The following is an 18,640-nucleotide window of genomic DNA, read 5'->3' on the forward strand; positions in this document are numbered from 1 at the left end:
CCCAACCACCCACCGGCGCCCGGATCCTTCTTTTCGCGCCTGGCACCCGCGCCCCGGGCTCAGCCGGGAAAACCCGCCGGCGCGCCGCTCACCTGCGGGGACTCGCGGGCCGGCGCTCTCCGCCCCTTGGGCCGCCTCCTCCTCCTCCTCCACCTCCTCCTCCTCCTGCGGAACTGCGTCTTCCTCTGCCCGGAGTCCCCGCTTTAATCCCGGGAGGCGGTGTCCAGAGCGCCTAGGGCGACACCCCTAAACGCGGTCCCGGGCCACCTCGGGCGCCGGGAGGGGCGGGGCACGGGTGGCGGGAGGAGGAGTTTGCCCCGGGGAAAGCCCGGGGCGCTCTCCTGGTCCCCAACCTCGGGGGACCCCTTGGAGCTCCGACTTGGTCCTCGGAGGGTGGAGGGCTCTGAGCGTGTGTCCCTCCCCGCGTCCCCTGGACCGCTCCCGTTGTGAGCGCTTTGGGGCCCCGAGATCTCGGGGTTTGGGTTAAGGAAGGAAATTCTGGGGAGCAGCGATTGAGTCCCCGCCTGAGCCCGGGGAGCTCCTGGGCCCGTGTGGCCTCTGTGCCCACGGGAGGGCCGCGGAGGACCCTCTCGGTCTCTGCTGGGCCGGCCTTTCTTTGCCTTCAGGTCCCAAGTTACCCCCACCCTCCCGTGTCCCCAGCAGTGGCGAAGGGGCTTCCTGCCACCACAGGCCACCTCCGGGGGAGAGAAAAGTCCAGAAGGCAGGGCCCTTCCCTGTCCTCAAGAACTCTTTCCAATGCTGTCTGCAGTACAACAACATGGGTTGCTTTATGATAACGTGGAAGCGAAGAAAACCTCCCTGGTTTCAAATCACTTGCCTCTTGGCCCTGGGGCTGGACTAGTTCCCTAGTGAGTTCTTCCCTCCCGCCCTGTCCTTTGTCCCTGCCCTCACATCCACCCAGGGGAGCACCCCGCATCTTCCCTGGGACCCATCCATCTCTCACACTTCACAGGTGTCTGCTTGTCCAAAGTAAGGACATTCCTGGGGAGGAAGGGGTGCCACAGATAGGTCAGGTCGATGGTCTCCTCCTGGCCACTCACTTATTTCGGTTCTGATGGTATATTTGGAGCCGTCCAGTAATGACCCCGTTCTTCCACCGAACCGCCACGTCCACCTTCACACCAGGTGGCATGTGTGTCTCTATGTTTATCCCTCTTCTCTTGGTTATTCTGAAAAGGTCCATTTCTCCTCCTCTTGAGCTTCGGGGAAGGTTGTTTGGAGTGGACGCGCCTCCCTGGAGCTGACCGTTTTCCTGGAGAGCCAACATCACCTCCGCACTGGACTTGGGCGCGTGGCCAGTCTCCCGACTCAGCCGCTCAATTCCTGCTTCCGGGGTGAGCACACATCCAGCTCTTGGCCGGTGAGGGGAGGGGCTTGGGGGGTTCCCCTCAAGAACTTCCAGGGACCCACTGCCTTGTGCTTGGAGTCAGAAAGACCAAGTGCTCTCAGGAGCTGTTCGCCGCCGTCTTTCCATCCCCAGGAAGCTAGCACTAAATAGAGAAAGCCTCCTCCACCAAAAATGACAGCAGAGAGAAGACTGGAAGCCCAGTTCTTCCGGTGTCATTGAACCACAGAATCAGATCCGCTCCGAAGTACCGCCCACCTTACCGCCTCTTTCCTGAATCCGGGCGGCAAGTCAGAATTGCTTACCGAGGGGCGTAGCTGAGATATGATGAAAACAGAACGCGATTATTATCTGTTAGACGTACGCAACACAGCTCTGTTTATAGCAGTAAGACTGAGTGGGTGCCCTGAAATAACGCTCACGCTGCAACACAACCGCAAAGGCTGGATAGAATATATATTGCTCATACCCTTTACTTTTTAAATTAAAAAATGTTTAAAGGTTTATTCATTTTTGAGAGGGAGAGAGAGGAGACAGAACATGAGCGAGGGAGCAGCAGAGAGGGGGAGACACAGAATCTGAAGCAGGCCCCAGGCTCTGAGCTTTCAGCACAGAGCCCGACACAGGACTTGAACTCACAGACCATGGGATCACTACCTGAGCTGAAGTTGGACACTTAACCAACTGAGTCACTCAGTCTCAGTCTTTTAAAATTGCAGCTAAATTGGGGCACCTGGGTGGCTCAGTCAGTTGAACATCCAATTTTGGCTCAGGTCATGATCTCATGATACATAGGTTCGAGCCCCACATCTAGCTCGCTGCTGTCAGTGCAGAGCCCTCTTGGAATCCTCTGTTCCCCTTTCTCTGCCCCTCCCCTGCGTGCTCTCTCTCTCTCTCTCTCTCTCTTTCAAAAATACATACATATTTTAAAAAATTATTGCAGGGGTGCCTCAGGTGGCTCAGTTGGTTAAGCGTCCGGCTTCAGCTCAGGTCATGATCTCACAGTTCGTGGGTTCGAACCCCGTGTCAGGCTCTGGGCTAACAGCTCAGAGCCTGGAGCCTGTTTCTGATTCTGTGTCTCTCTCTCTGCCCCTTCCCTGCTCATGCTCTGTTTCTGTCTCTCAAAAAATAAATAAAAAGTTAAATTTCTTTTTAAATTATTGCTGAACTTGCAGGAAATCTTGGGAAGTCCTCAGACACAGACATGAAGAGTGAGTGTGCATCCGGGGAGGGGAGGAAGGGGTCTTGGTGGCGCACACCCTGAGGCCAGCACTAGTTCTGCAGAGCTTTACGCCGGGGGTAGAGGCTGAATGCAACGTCATAGGCGTCAGCAAGGTGGGAAGTTGGCTAGGATTCCACCGCAGTGAGTCAAAACACAAAATGCTCTCTTAGAAAGAGGATTTAAAAAAAACCCAAACTGCTGTCCTTCCCACCGGAAGGTGATGTGGTCATAAACTTGTCTCTAGCTTGGTCTTAGCTCTCTGTGGGGAAGGAGTAACGCTCCCCTATGAATTTGTAACCACAAACAGGTCCTCATAGGACAATTAAGGTTTTGAACCGAAATTCTCACTACCTTTGTGGCCAGAATATGTCAATGAATCTAACTAAGATGGTCCCGGATTGGGGATGCGCCTATACAAGGCAGGAGCCAACTCGGATCCTCTCTCGTGGAATGCTGCTTGTGTTGGTTAATTTTGCGTGTCACCTTGATTGGGCTAAGGGATGCCCAGCTCGCTGGCAAAACGTGATTCCTGGGTGTGGCTGTGAGGGGGCTTCTGGAAGAGATTAGCGTTTGATTCAGTCCACAGGGAGTGCCCTCACCAATGCAGGTGGCCATGACCCAAATCTTTGAGGGATGCAGTAGAACTGAAAGCAGAGGAAGGGTGAATTTTGTTCCCTCTGCCTGACCCAGGACGTCCATATACGTCTGCCTTCCCACACTGGGGCTCTTGGTTCTCACACCTTTGCCTCAGATTAAATCATGCTGCTGGCTTTTCTGTTCTCCTGTGTGCTGAGAGCCGGTTCTTGGCCTCTGTAATCACTACTGATTCCAATAGGTAGGTAGGTAGGTACATAGATAGATAGATACATAGATAGATACATAGATAGATAGATCTATCCTATTGGTTCTGATTTTTCTGGATGACCCTGACTATTCACCCCTCAGCCCAGGGGCGAGGAGGGGGGGAGTCCTCACAATTAAAGTGAGCTTTAATTGAGTTAAAAACAACAAAAAGAAGACATTAGGAAAAAAGTCAGTGAGAAAGCAAGCTGTGGAATCAGACCACAGCTCCTGGAGCTGTTCAATACAAATGAGAAAATAAGTATGTTTGCTATGTTTTTTAAAAAAAAGAGAGAATCTGCAAATGAATAAGAAGCAAGGACTTGTAACAATAACTTAGCAGACCTGGAGGGGGAACACTAAAGAGAAATTCCAAAGGGAAAAAAAAGAGTTCTAATAGCCGAAGCGAGAACCCATGACCCAGCTTACAGACCTGCAGAAATTATCCAAAACTCCTGCAGAAGGACGAAGCTATTTTTAAAATTATATGAAAAAGAAGCTAGGTGGTATGGAGAAGAGAGGAGGGGGAGCTAAACTCGGTCTGGGAGCTCCTGTGCGGCTCAGTCAGCCAAGTGCCTGACTCCATCTCAGCTCAGATCTGTACTCTGTGGGTTGTGAGTTCAAGCCCTGTGTTGGGCTCCTTGCTGGGCATGGAGACTACTTTAAAAAAAAAGATAAAATAGGTCTGATTAAACCTCTAAAATGTGATAACTGAGAGAACGAGGTGAAAGCAATGATTAAAACTTTTCTAAAATTGATAGAAATCATGAATCCTTAGATTATTGAAGCACAACAAATCCAAAGAAGGAAGAAGAGGAATCCATAGTTAAACATCCTATAGTGAGGATGCAGAACCCTTAAAATAAAGAGGAGATCCAAGAAGCCTCCTGGAACAGAAGACTTACATCCACCCGCCCGCCCCTCCCCCCAGGACAAGCAGAATAAGAAGGAATCAAATGTTCCAAGTGTTGGGGAAAGTGACTGACAACCTAGGATTTTATATCCTGTAAAAATATTGTTCAAGGAAGAAGGAAACACCATTCCCAGACAGATCGAGACAGCATTGACCACAAGAAGGAACCTTAGAAAAGATGTAGTTCAGAAAGAAGAGAGATAACCCCAGAAGGAAAGACTGACACACAGGAGGCAGTAGGGGGCCAAGGACGTGGTAAGAACGGGGGTAAATCTAAACCCACGTTGACAGCATAAAAGAGCACCTGTGAGGGGCACCTGGGTGGCTCAGTTGGTTAAGGGGTTAAGTGTCCGACTTTTGATGTTGGCTCAGGTCATACTCTCGTGGTTCATGAGATTGAGCCCTATGTGGGGCTCTTGATTTTGGCTCAGGTCATGATCTCACAGTTGGTGAGATTGAGCCTTGCATGGGCTTCTGTGCTAACAGCATGGAGTCTGCTTGGGATTCTCTTTCTCCCTCCCTCTCTCTCCCTCTGCCCCTCTCCAGTTTTTTCTCTATGTTTAAAAAAAAAAAACAAACCCAAAGAAACAAAAGACAGCATCCATGATCATGTGTAATTTGCAAAGGTAGAGTAGAAACCAGAGCAACGACAACAAATAGAGTTAAAATATCAGAAAATAATGGCATGAAAGCAGTGTTATCCCCAGTGGAATGCACAAGATTAAAGTATTTGAATGGTTGGATTCCTCTGCTGATCTGCTCGTTAAAAGGATAATTACAAAAGAATAAGAAATAGAGTGTATGTTGATATGTCCAACTGCAATGAAGAAAAAGTGGAATAAGTGGGAAAGAACTCAGTGAAGTCAAACACAATGAAGCAAAGGAGGATGAGGGAGGGAAAAACGGCAAAAGTAAGCCCAGCAGAACAGGACAAATAGCACAAATCATACATGTAGACATGTATGCAAACTCATCAGCAGTCACAATGCACATAGAAGCTCTATGCCATCCAGTTAATAGGTATGGATTTTTAAAAATACATAGATGATCTGTTCATCCCATTTTTTAAGACAGCCATGTGCTATGCTATTTATGAGACATCTGTAGAATGGACATATGTAAAAGAAAGCTGGATTGGTTATATTAATGATGGACAAAGGAGACCAGAGGATAAAAGGCTTTATTGGGAATAGGGAGGGTCACAAAGTAAACAAATTGCTTGGATACCCTAACAGTGAGACTTGCATATACCTAACCACAAAGCTTTCAAAAATGTATAAAGGAAACATTTATAGAATTACAAGATCTTTACAAATCTGCCTTCTTCTCTTATAGCCCTCAAAGATCAAGCAAACAAATAAACATCAGTAAAAATAGAGAAGATGTGCATAATGAGCAGTCTTTATTAATTAGTGGACACTTACACTGAATCATTAGCTAGATGATTTTCCAGGTTAAGTCTTAGGAACAGTTAAGAAACTTTCGTTCTAGTCTTTCAAAAATTCTTCCAAAAAAAAAAAACCAATTCGTTTATTTATCAAAGCCTAAACCAGCGAAGATTGTTCAAGGAAAAATACAAGCCAGTCTAACTCATGAGTAGAAATGTAAAAATCCTAAACAAATATTAACAAAATGAATCCAACACTCTACAAAAAACGATTATGATTCAGGTTGGATTTCTCCAGGGAACATAATATTGCTTTCACATTAGAAAAACTATCAGTGCAGTTCAACACTATAACATAAATCATAAAATTACCTTAATAGATTTAAAAAAAAAGTTCAGTAAAATTCAACATGCCTCCATAATAAAAAATAAAAGTCCTTGGCAAAGATGAAATAAAAGGAAGCTTTCTTACCTGGTAAGGGAGATCTGTAAAAATATCCAAAACTATTACCCTTCATGGTGAAGTAGGAGGGATTGTCGCTAGCCTCCAGGCTGCTCAGTATTGTACGGGGTGAGAAATTAACCTGGTGAAAATTTCAAAGGAAGAAACTAGTCTGTCATTATTCGAAGAGGATGTGACTGTGTACCTACCAACCCTCGAAGATTCAAGAGGAAATCAGTAGAATTATTAAAAACGGTTAGCCGTCAGTCTGTACTCAATATCGATACAGAGACAATGCAGAAAAACACCTGCTCTCTTCGATGTCACCATTCCAGCTACTGGAATTTTTCTATTTATTTATTTGTTTATTTATTATTAAAATTTTTTTTCCTAATGTTTATTTATTTTTGAGAGATAGAAAGTCAGAGAATGAGCAGGGGAGAGGCAGAGAGAGAGGGAGACATGGAATCCGAAGCAGGCTCCAGGCTCCGAGCCGTCAGCACAGAGCCCGACTTGGGGCTTGAACTAATGGACCTCGAGATCATGACCTGAGCTGAAGTCAGACACTTAACCGGCTGAGTGACCCAGGCCCCCCTGGAATGTTCTTTTTAATTGTGTCATTTACTGTAACAACGGTAGCATGATTTGGTGGGAGAATGTCATTCTCAGAAGAAGCACGTGGAAGTATTGAGGCATGAAGTGTCATGATGTCTGCAATTTAATTTCAAATGTTCCATCAAAAAAAAGCCACCTAATCGGCCAAGGAGTGTGTACTGTGTTCATGGCACTAATCTTCCATACTTTCTGCATCTTTGAAATGTGTCATCATAAAAAGTTGGGGGGGGAAACCTGACAAAGGTAACAAAAAATTAGCTGCCTAGAATAATTACAAAAATATGTGAAAACTCTTCTGGAGGAAATTATAAATCTTCATTGAAAGATATGAAAGATTCTATAAATGGAAATAGATACAGTTTGTGTCTAGAAGATGCAATATTATAAGGATGTCAAGTGTCCCCTCAAATTGACCCCATACATTTAGCACAACTGCATCCAAACTTCTGACATGTGCATAGTGGGGCTCCCTGATGAGCTTGGTCCAAACTACAAAGGCAGGAGCATGAAAGAACAAAGGGCCAAAAATAGGCAAGACACACCGGACACGCAAAGACATGGCAGGATTGTTTCCAAATAAACGACCTCAGCAGACCAATGGTAGGAGATGGAGTCTGATGCCTTCATTATGAAAGCTATGCAGTGATACCTGCGTGCAGAAACAGAACCGCGTGTGCACGGAGTCGTGAAGTCTAACAGGTGGCACGCGGAGCGGTGGAGAAGTCTAACGGAAACTGAATATAACGCGGAAAAAGATGGCCTTAGAATCCTATTCACATCATCCGTGCAGTCAGTTCTGGCGAATGACCGCCCACACGTGAAACTAAAGGTGCTGGCTCTTTTAGGAGACGAGGTGGCTGTGCAATGACACGGCCCCTGCCTGTCTTGTGTGCACCTGTTGGGTTGGACCATAAGGGATCTTGGGGGACCTGGAGGGCGGAAGTGAAGCAGGACCGGTTTTTGCTCCCGAATCGTGTTGCCGGTCAGCTGACGCACCTCCTTGCACGAGGTAGTGGCCTCTCCGGCTCCTCCCGCCTCTCCAACTCCTGGGCAGGCGTGAGTGTTTAGCTCTGCGTGGACGAACCGTTGCCCCAGCTTCTGTGGGACAGCTGCATCAAGGTCACGGCAATCGTCTGGCCGCCTGGGCTCCAGCCCACGCGCACGGGTTCCAGCTGGTCTTTGCCGTCCCCCACTTTACATCTCTTGTGGACCGAATTATGACGCCCCCAAATTCATATGTTAAAGTCCTAACTCCCAATGTGACCATATATGGAGTTGGGGTTTCGGGCACATGAGGTCATAGGGTGGGTTGGGGATGACGGGGTTGGTGCCCTTGTAAGAAGAGGAATAGAAACCTGTGTGCGTGCGCGTGCCTGTGTGCGTACGTGCGCCCGTGAGCGCGTGTGCGCGTCGCCGTCCCGTCTCTGTCGCGTCTCTCTCTCATGCGCACACACCAAGGAAAGGCCATGTGAAAACACAGATCAGGGCTGGGGCATGCAAGCCGGGAGGGACTCCTCGCCAGGAACCGAACAGGCCAGCGCCCCGATCTTGGACTTCCCCCTTCCAGAACTGTCTTTAAGCCCCCCTGCCGTGGCACTTTGCTGCAGCGGCCAGAGCTGGCTGAGTCGGCCTCCTTCCCTGCCCTGCAGTCACCCAGCTTCCGCATCCCTTCCTTGTGTAGACGAGAAGCACACGGCCCGGCCGGGAGCTCCCTCAGCCGCAGGATCTGAAGCCCCGGGGCCCTGGAAAACACGCAGACACACGGGGTTGCGGGACGGGGAACACAAAATTCGGAACGCTCCCATGTGGAGGAGCCTTGAGGACATTATGTGGCGTGAACTAAGGCAACGAGAAAGCACAAATACTGCATGATCCCACTGACGTGAGGTCCCTGGAGCTGTCAGATTCACAGAGACAGAAAACAGAGAGGGAGCCCTGGGGGGCCAGGGCCGGGGCCGGGGCATAGGGAGTTATGTTTAATGGGGACATCGTGTCCGTGGAGAAGACGGAAGGTTCCAGAGACAGATGGCGGTGCTGGCTGCACCACGAAATGAATGTGTTTAAAAACCACTGAACTATAGACCTAACGATGGTTAAGACGGTAAACTTTATATAGTGCACACTTTAACACACACCCCACACACGCACACACACATGCAGAGACACGCTAGACTAGCAGAAATTCAGGTGCTGAATACCCCGTACAACCAACACGGAGTCAGCGTCAGGGCCGGGGAGAGAAAGGAAGGGCTTAAATTAGTACAACCACTTTGAAAACCTTTTCAGTAGTAGGCTGGAATGTTGAAGACACATGCAACTTTCACCCAGAAATTCCAACTCTTTAAAAAAAAATTTTAATGTTTATTTATTTTTTTTGAGAGAGAGAAAGAGAGCGAGAGAGACAGCTTGGGTGGGGGAGGGGCAGAGAGAGAGGGAGACACAGACTCTGAAACAGGCTCCAGGCTCGGAGCCGGCAGCACAGAGCCGCTCGGGGCATGAAGCCACAGACCACGAAATCCTGACCTGAGCTGAAGTCCAAGCTTAACGGGCTGAGCCACCCGCGCACCCCATAGAAATTCCACTCTTAAGTGTGTGTCCTACAGAAAACTCTGTCAGCGTGTCCAGAAACTTCCACAGGAGTGTTCACAGAAGTACTATTTTTGTTGCAGAAATGTGGGCGCCACCCAAATACTGACAGGAAACTCCTGTCATTTCTTTTTAATAGGAAAGTGGATGCAGACATAGAGGTACGTTCAAAAGACCGAAAACAGGCAAATCACACTGTACCCGTTACCATGAATAAATCCCACAACTCGCTGCACAAACAGGCAAGTTGCAGAAAGGCGCATGCAGGTGGCTCCGTTCGCTTCACATAAACGTCTAAACATTCGACATAGTAACACCTTGTTTCCAGGTACGTACATGCTTACAAACTAAGACCATGGAAAATAGAAATGGGCAAACACCAGACTCAGGGTTGTGGTGTCCCCCAGTGGGAATGGGGGAGGGTGCAAAGTGGGAGCCTGACAGGCTGGTGTTGGTGACAGTCTGTTACCGGGACAGTGATGACACGGGTGCCCTTCCTTTTCTCTTCATACCTTCTTTTTGCATTATCTGTTCTCTGTTGTATGGATGGACTGTTTCATAATTTAAAAAATGATGTATGAGGGGCGCCTGGGGGGCTCAGTCAGTTGAGCGTCCAGCTTAGGCTCAAGTCGTGATCTTGCAGTTCGTGGGTCCAAGCCCTGCATCGGGCTCTGTGCCTGGAGCCTGTCTTCGGATTCTGTGTCTCCGGCTCTCTCTGACCCTCTCCGGCTCACACTGTCTCTCGCGCTCTCTCGAAAATAAGTAAGACATTAAAAAATATTTAAATAAAATAAAAATGATGTATGAATAACTATCAAACTGACTGGTTTAGAAGTGTGTGCCCCCAAAAGCAAATCTGTTGAATAGTTCATGGTCCGCAGTTGTCAAGACCTTCGGCCAGCCTGCTAGTTAAGATGAAGAAGACAGTTTTGTATTTGATCGTCATGGTAACGAGCCCAGAGTCCCTTAGGGGCCCGGGTGTCAGAAGGAGCGGAAGAGAACGGAAGCGCCCCCTGCAGGAGACAGGACGCAGCGAGTTTATTCCCAGCCCAGTGCGGTAGGAGGGCGTCAGTGCTCTATTTAGGAGACTTTTTTTTTTTAATAGTTTTTTTTCAAACTGGTTTCCATCTAACACCTAGTGCTTCTCCCCACAAGTGCCCCGGAAAGAGAGCTGGGGAGAGTGAGGGACACAAATCATGAAAGACTATTGAATACTGAAAATGAACCATGGACTAGAGGGGGCGGGAGGGAACGGGGTGATGGTCATGGAAGGGGCCACTTGTAGGAGACCGTTTGAAACCTTCTCTGGGCACGCTGGAGACCTTCGGCATGTCCTTAAGAGGGGGACGGGGTGTCTCCTAGACACGGCTCCTGGGCCCCTCCGTGCAGACCCCTGCTCCCAGCGGGCTACTCGTCCCCACTCAACAAGGAGATGGTTTCCAACATGTGTTCTTTCTCATAGTTGAAGCAAGTTCCAGGGCTTGGCTCCAGGGCGCATCAGGGTGCACCGGGTCCCGGCCCTGTAAGAGCAATGATGACCTTTCATTAAGCATGTGTCGTGCTGGTGACCTCATTACAAAATAGGGGTGCAGGCTTCCCCATTTTACAGCTGAGGGACCTGGGGTCTCCCGGAGGGCACCCCAGCTCCCTGGGCCCCTCAGGTGTGCCAGGGCCTGGACCGGCTCTCCGGCCTCGGGACTTTCTTGGGCGGCTAAGTAGGAATGAGGTGCTGGGGTCCCCCGGCACAGGACGGGGGGACCCTGCTAGAGAGGCTGTCTGCGGCCAGGGCCCCCAGTCCTGTGGGCCCCTTGGCTCTAGAACCCAGCGGCATCCAGTTGTGGGGAGAAAGGGGGTGCTGTGGGGGCTGGAGACGGCCGGCAGACCCTGGCGGTGTAGGAAGTAAGTCCCACGGAGCCGACCTTGGTCCTCCCCACCCAGCTGTTGTCACCTCCAGGGGGAGACACCCCCATGGAAGGACGTGGGATGGGGTACACTCACTGAGGTCAGCGGGGTCCTTCCGCCTGGCTCTGGGGACGTTAACTGTCCCCAACACACCTGAGTCATGATGAAGGAGGAAAAATAGGATGATTGTGATAAAAAAAATTCCACCTGAGAAGCCAGGGAGGGAGCAGCGGTGCTTGGTGGTCACGTGGCTTCCCTCGGATCCTGTCCGGCAGGAAGGACCACGTCCCCCCCTGCTTTCCTGAGAGGCGCTGGGGGCCCCAGCTCTGCCCTCCGGGGACGTCCTCAGCCCAGTGGTCCAGAGTGGAGGGCTCTCTGTTGCCTGGGTGGGCATCGGGGGATGTTTGGCCGCGGGCGGGGGGATTATAGGCTTCCTGTGCTGCCCAGGGCCTCTCTGGGCTGAGGTCTGTCCAGGCTCCCCGACGGGGTGGTTTCCACCAACTGGCGTCCTGGTCAGGGAAGCTCCTCGAAGCCGGACTCAGGCCTGGTCCGCTGGCCTGTATGGCCCACGTCTGGTCCCTGAGAATAGAGGAGGCAGGAAGAGGTCCTACCGCCTCCCTGGGAGACCCCCCCCCCCACCTCCCAGCCAGAACGGGGTGGGGGCAGGCCACGCTCTGGCCTTTCCCCTGGCTTTGTGACCTTTTTCTCGCTCCATCTTTTCTCTCCTCTGTGGATTATGCATTCCTGAGCTATCAGGCTTCTTTGTAGGCAACTCGCTCTATGCTCTCACAGCGGTGGGCGCCTGCTTCCGTGCCAGTCAGCTCCCGGCTATGCGTGGCCCCGGTCCCTGCACCAAAGCTGATTCCCCTGATTCCTAACCCCCCTGCTCGCTGCACCCCAGCCTACAAAACCCACAGCTGCCCTGCAGACAGCCGGCTGGCCTTGGAGCACGGCCCCTTCCTGAGGCCATCTGTCCCCAACGGCTGGTGGACTGGACTCTCCGTCCCTAATTCAGGATGACTCGATGGCCACCCTGGGAGCCAGAGGTGCCCAGGTTGGTGGGGGAGGCCTTAGGGGTGACTGCACCAGAGCTGGGTCCTTCCCTCTGCCACCTGCACTCCCAGAGGGGCCAACCCCATTTACACTCCCCAAGGGACTTCCTGCCTGCCAAACAACCTGGAACAGAACCAAAGTCACTTCACCTCTTGATGGCCCTAGAGTGTCATAGAGACACAGCGCTGTTTAAATGAATCCCGGCAAACTGAGGGTTTCCAAAACCACCCAGCTGCCACTCAATGCCTACCTACTACCACCACTACCACTACTAAGGAATCCAGGATGTGCTGCATCCTCCTCAAACGTGCCTAGTGAAACACCTGCCCCAACCGGACCCACTCATTCTGGGGACGCGCTCTAGACTCAAGATGCACTTGTAGCTCTAAGAGCCATAAAGTAAAGGCACTCACTTCACACATGTGAATTAATCCATTTCTAATGAATCCATTCTAGAATGAACCTGGGGAGGGATGAACCACCAACCTCAGCCTGGGAATCCTGAGCTCTGCATTGCATCAAACCACACATCTGCTTTGGAGCGTCCAAGAATGCTGTCCCCTCAACCCTCCACCCACCCTCCCTTGGGGACCCGACGGGCTGTGTTCAGCTTGCCTTCGTGAGGGAAGAATTTGTTTCCGTCATGTCAAAACTAGTACTTACGTCACTTTGTTGAATGCCACCATGTTGGGTACAAATGGCACATAGATGCAGGCTCCCGGGCAAGTGCAGATGCCAACCTGGTGTGGGCGCCTCCGTGCCCTTCAAGGCGTGTTTATAGAGGCGGCACCAGCTCTAACAAGAACAGTTTATTGTTAAACAAACGTCATTCAAGATCAGCCTCCAGAACTCTATTTCAGGCCCACTTCCTGGGCTTGGAATGAAAGACGATCTAAGTCAAGACTGGTGAGGCACAGAGGGGCCACTTTGCAAGGCAAGGTGGCCTTCGCAAAGCCTTTTCCTTCACGCATCCTGCTTTCCCAGATGGGCAGCAGGTGCGACAGTGCGGAGCCTGGAGCTGCTTCGGATTCTGTCTCCCTCTCTCTCTGCCCCTCCCCCACTCATGGTCTGTTTCTCTCACTCTCTCAAAAATAAATAAACATTAAAATATTTTTTTAAAAAAGAGAGAAGAATCAGAAACATTGTCTCATTCATAGGAAGTTCCTAAAGTGCTTTTTTTTTTTTTACAGGTATTTCATCATTAAACATACTTTTTTTAATGATTTCTTTTTTTCTGGCTAAAATGCATAATAATAACCTAAAAAAGATTAAGTCAGCCTGGTGATTCTACAGACACTCTTTTTGGTATTCACACTGACGTATCCTTCAACTCTGAGTAGACGTCTGCGAGTCCCAAAGCCTCCACCCAGACCTCGGTACAGCTGCTGGATTTGCCACATCGTCCAAGCCCTTCCTTTCTGCCCCCCAGAAACCACTGCTCTGAGCCAGGAAGTCCACTTGGGAAGCTGTTCCTGTTCTCTCTTTCTGGAAATGGCTGGCCCAAAGCTTCATAAAACCTTAAATCTCTCCCCAGACGAACCCCAGACCCAACCACGAGAGGCCCTGCGGAACGGGAAGTGGGCAGCGGCTGTGTGGGAGCGGGGGCAACACTCTCCAGGCAGAACGGGGTGTCTGGGACCGCCACCAGCTTGCAGCAGGCCTGCTCCTCCCTGCTTTCTTTAGGCACCGGGATGCCGCACGATGCAGCCCGGTCATCACTCCATGTCCACTTCGGCGGCCATAACGATCGATAAACAGCATAGTCATCCTGACTTCAGTGCTTCCCGTTCAGTTCATCTGAGGATCTATGACATGCTGAACATAAGTTAAATATGCACACACACGTGTGTGCTCACATGTATGTGCGTGCATATACACACGTGTGCATGTCTGCACATGTATACGGTATGTATGTGTAACTATAGACACACATACTCCCTTTGCTTGCTGGTTTCTAGAAGCTATAAGTGCTTTAGGGAGTCTGTCCTTTAAAGAATGAGTCGTGAAACCCCCCAGGTCCACAACCAAAGCGGCTCATTGTCTCCTTTAACAAGATCACACTGTTCCTCTGTCTTTAGTACATGACTTTATCATCCCAGGAGATTCGGCCAGGCCAGTGGCTTGGCCATTCGTGGCTGAGGCCTCTGGAAGGCCCCCAGTTCTCCGATGGCCGGTATCAACCATTCGCGCCCTAAGACTCTTCAGATCCTTTTCTCCAACTCCCCGCCTGGCTGTTTCCACCAGTCCAGAGTGTTTCAACGGCATCCACACCCAATCGCACCCAAAGCCTCCCCGCCCCGCCCTGAAGGCCCTGCCCCCTATCCAGTCCCCAGTCGGTCCCACCTGGGTCCCCTCTCCCTTGCCGCCATGACTGATAAGCTGGTCTTTGTCTGGGCGTGTTGGCGGTCATCTGGAAAGTCCGCACCTGCACCTGACAGTACTGGACGATTCTATGCAGCTGGAGAGTGACCAACTGGTCAACAAAGTGATAAAGAAAATAAAACTGTGTCATGTTCCCAGTCGTAAAAGTCTTGGAGTCCTGGGTACAAAATGTTGACGGTAAAGCTGTAAATTATTCTGCTCGGAAGAAGGAAGAAAAAAATCGACTTCCTCTTTCAGTGACTGTAAAAAGGACTGTTTGCAGTCTGCTGGCAGTACCTTGGGAGGGACCAGAGATCGTGGGTCAATGGGCTAAAGGGCTCGGCGGGAGTGGAAGCATGCACCTTCCAGAAAGATGCGGGCAAAGCGGCCCGGCCATGCCGGCGGAACAGCCCAGACCTCAGGGAGCCCTTAGGTCAGAGAGTTGGTTTTTGTCCTCTTGGTACTTTCAGAATCTCACAGGCAAACTGCTTAAATTCTCTGAGGATTTATTCCTTTATCCAAAATATAGGCATAATAACATTTCTGGACTGCACACGATTGAATTAGCCAATGAATGAAGAGAGCTGTGCACTATGAAAATCGAGGCACTGTTTCCAGGGAGGGAGAATTCAGACAATTCTCAAACCAGTCTAGGTCTAGGGTGGGTTGGACAGAGACATCCATTCCTGGGGTCGTTGTGTGTGGCTGAGCAGGTTGTGGACTGCACAAATCTAGGGAGTGCCTTCCATGTCTGTAGTCACGAGGGATGTGATGTGGCACTTTTCCAGGGGATGCCGGGAACATCTCGTCGAGGTGGTTCATCCCAATTTGTACCAAAGTGTTGAATGTGTCCCTCGTAAGGCTGCCTGTCCAGCCACTGTCTTGTAAGGTGAGAGAAACTAACCCTATGGCTCTGCTCTCCTCCACGTGGTCCATGAAGTAGAATCATGGTTTTGTATCTAAATTGTTCTTTTACTTCAATATATGGTTAGAGGCCAGAAATAAAGGCATCAATCACTTTGAAAATGTGCCAGGCCACTTTACATTGATTTACAGCAAGCTCTTAATTGGTTGCAGGGAGCCAAAACCAGGTGTGACACGTCTTCCTAGAAGCACAGACTTCTACGGGGCACCTGGGGGGCTCAGTCGGTGAAGCACCTGACCTCGGCTCAGGTCATGATCTCACGGTCTGTGAGTTCGAGCCCCGTGTCAGGCTCTGTGCTGACAGCTCAGAGCCTGGAGCTGCTTCGGAGTCTGTGTCTCCCTCTCTCTCTGCCCCGCCCCCACTCAGCCTGTCCCAAGGTCCCCATCTCCCTGGAGGGCTCAGGTCAGAAATTCCTGCTACGTGTGAAACACCTTTGCCTTCTCCGCGCCTCTCACACTCCTTAGCTCAGAGGTGACAGGAAAACAGCGGCAGAGGCCCCCGTGCCCCATGGCTGTTTCTGTCCTGCACGGCAGTGCGCCAAGCCCAGGGCGGGGGCACCGCGGGAGCCCCGTGGGGGTCCTCATGTAGCGTCCATCCAGCCGAGAAGACAGAAACTCATAAACAATAAATACATAGAGTGAGACGGTGCTAGGGCAAAAGGGAGACACTAGGCAAGGGGCCAGAGTGATGGTAGCAGAAGCTCTTGCTCCTCCTAGGAACGGGGCGGGGGGGGGGGGGGAATGGGACGGGAAGGGCAACTACCAGACTCACCAGAGGAAAAGCTTTCCAGGCAGAGCCCCTTGCAAGGCAAGCGTGGAGCCCAGAGGAGCAGCCCAGGAGACAAGAACCGTAACAGATAAGAGGCTGCGAGAGGGCCGATGATGCAAGCTCTCAGAAGAACAAAAAGAATTTGGGGTTCTATGCGGAGTTAGGTGCTGGCAGGGAAATCGCTTGGCCTGGCTCGTGCTTAGAAGGAGACCCAGTTGCTGGGCAGGAGGGCACGCAGGCGAGGAGGGTCCTCGGAGAAGGTGCGTGCAGAGGCGCCAAGAGTGTCCTGGCCCCCGGGGACGGGTGACGGAGCGAGATGCACGTGGGCCTTGAAGTGAGGAGTCAGAGGGTCCCCCGGGGCTTTGGTCTGAACCACCAGAGGGATGGGCGTGCTGGCGACTGGGGTGGGGGGAGGCAGGTCTGCGGGACGAAACCAGGAACATGGCGGTGGTGCACCGAGTTTGAGACCCTGCTGTGGGCTGAGATGGGTCACCGCCCACATTCGTGTGCTGAAGCCCCAAACCCCAGGGCCCCAGAGCGACTGCATTTGAAGATGGGGTCTTTAAAGGGGTGATTCGGCTAAAACGAGGTCCTTAGGGTGGCTCTCATGCTCTCATAAGGAGAGGACTTTGGATACACGAACCGAGGGACGGCGATTTGAGGATGTGGCAGGAAGACAGCCACCCAAAAGCCAAGCAGGGAACCCTCAGGAGAAACCAGCTTTGCAGACAACCTTGACCTTGCACTCTTGGCCTCCAGAGTGCAGAAGAGGAAATAGTTTAAGCTGCCCGGTGCCGTGCAGCCGTGGGGAGTTAACACGGATGGCCATCAGCCCTCTGAGTGGAGAGGGTCCGTACGCTGTCTGTATGGACACAAAGTTGGGGGTCAGCACAGAGCTGCTACTGGAAGCCAGGGGCTGGGCGAGACAGAACTCTAGGGGCACCTGTGCGAAGGTCAGGGGGACCCAGGGAAGGAGAATGAGAAGGAGCAGCCTGTGAGGGGCGGGATGGGGGAGGGTCTGGGAGGCTGAGTGACAGAGGGTCCAAGGAGAATGAGGCAGTTGGCTGTGGTGTGAGGGAGGACCAGACTGCTCCTGACTGGATCTGGGAAGCACGGTAAGGACACGGTCGGGGACCATTGGTGACAAACGCCACCGTCAGGACAGTTCTGGGGGATCGTCGGTGACAAACATCATGGTAAGAACAGTTCTAGGGGACCGTCGGTGACAAATGCCTGTCAGGAGTCAGGAGAGAGCGAGAGAAGGAGGTGACGCTTCACATGCTTGTGAGGCACAATCTTAAATCCAGTCCAAGAATAGGAAATTTCCTTCTCTATTCCTTCTAGAAGGAACACCCAGTGTGGACAATGACGTTGTTACTGGCTTTCCCAGAATGCACACGGCCCTGTGTCTGTGGGCGGAATGGGGTGCCTCCCGGTGCAGAGTCTGATCCACCTAGAAAGGACCATCATTTCCCCCTGCGAGTGTCTCTGCTTCCCCCTTGGGGTGACTCAGAACGCTCCCGCCCCACCCCTGCCTCGCCCTTGGCTTCCAGAAAGCTGGAGGCAAATTTATTGTGTCTACCTCTACGGTCAGTGTGTGATTTCGCTTCTTTTTGCCTTCCATCTTGTTTGTTTCAGTCACCTTAGTGGGTTTTTTTAAATGCTTTATTTAAAAAATAAATACCTAATAAATCAGTCCCAGCAAATACATCCCCTGTCCAGTCCTTCTGGCTCTTCTGGGTGGATGGTCTATACCTTCTAAAGATTCTAGATCTGGGCTGTTTTTTTTTTTTAAGGTATGTTTAGTCATCCTGATGACATTTAGTTCTCAAATTCTCAGACCCAATCATTCTACTCATGTCAACACCAAACCTTACAATCAGATATCCACAGGTGCTCAGGAGGAAAGGCACAAATCCAGAGCGCAATGGGAGGGGAGAGATCGCTGCTGTTAGGTAGCATGGTTGCCCTAATCATCCTGCTGAGAGAGAGGTGGAGCTGTCCCCCATGTCCACGTTGCCTGCAGAACACTGGCCCCGGGGACCCTGGGTGCCAGGAGGGGGGGTCCTCAGGGGTGGAGGGCAGGACCCAAGTGCTCACGACTCAAGAAGACCATGCTAAAACAAATAACCCAGTGAAGAAATGGGCAGAAGACACGAACAGACACTTCTCCAAAGAGGACATCCAGATGGCCTACAAGCCACATGAAATGATGCTCAACATCACTTATCATCAGGGAAACACAAATCAAAACCACACT

The 18,640-nt window shown here is 51.1% G+C and overlaps 1 protein-coding gene across 2 annotated transcripts in view; it reads right to left on the reverse strand.

The window, feature by feature from the left end:
• Window positions 1–7,852, reverse strand: part of TMPRSS2 (transmembrane serine protease 2) — a 37,360-nt gene extending 29,508 nt beyond the window's left edge. Inside the window, exon 1 of one of the 2 annotated variants that reach the window (XM_029938938.1) lies at window positions 7,782–7,852. The gene's annotated coding sequence lies outside the window, so the exon portion shown is untranslated. Of the gene's footprint in view, window positions 1–92; window positions 162–7,781 lie in introns of those variants that run through there. The other variant, XM_029938936.1, reaches the window with a different exon arrangement.
• Window positions 7,853–18,640: the final 10,788 nt, after the last annotated feature.

The sequence above is a fragment of the Suricata suricatta genome, chromosome 5 (assembly GCF_006229205.1).
Source record: "Suricata suricatta isolate VVHF042 chromosome 5, meerkat_22Aug2017_6uvM2_HiC, whole genome shotgun sequence".
NCBI lineage: Eukaryota > Metazoa > Chordata > Mammalia > Carnivora > Herpestidae > Suricata > Suricata suricatta.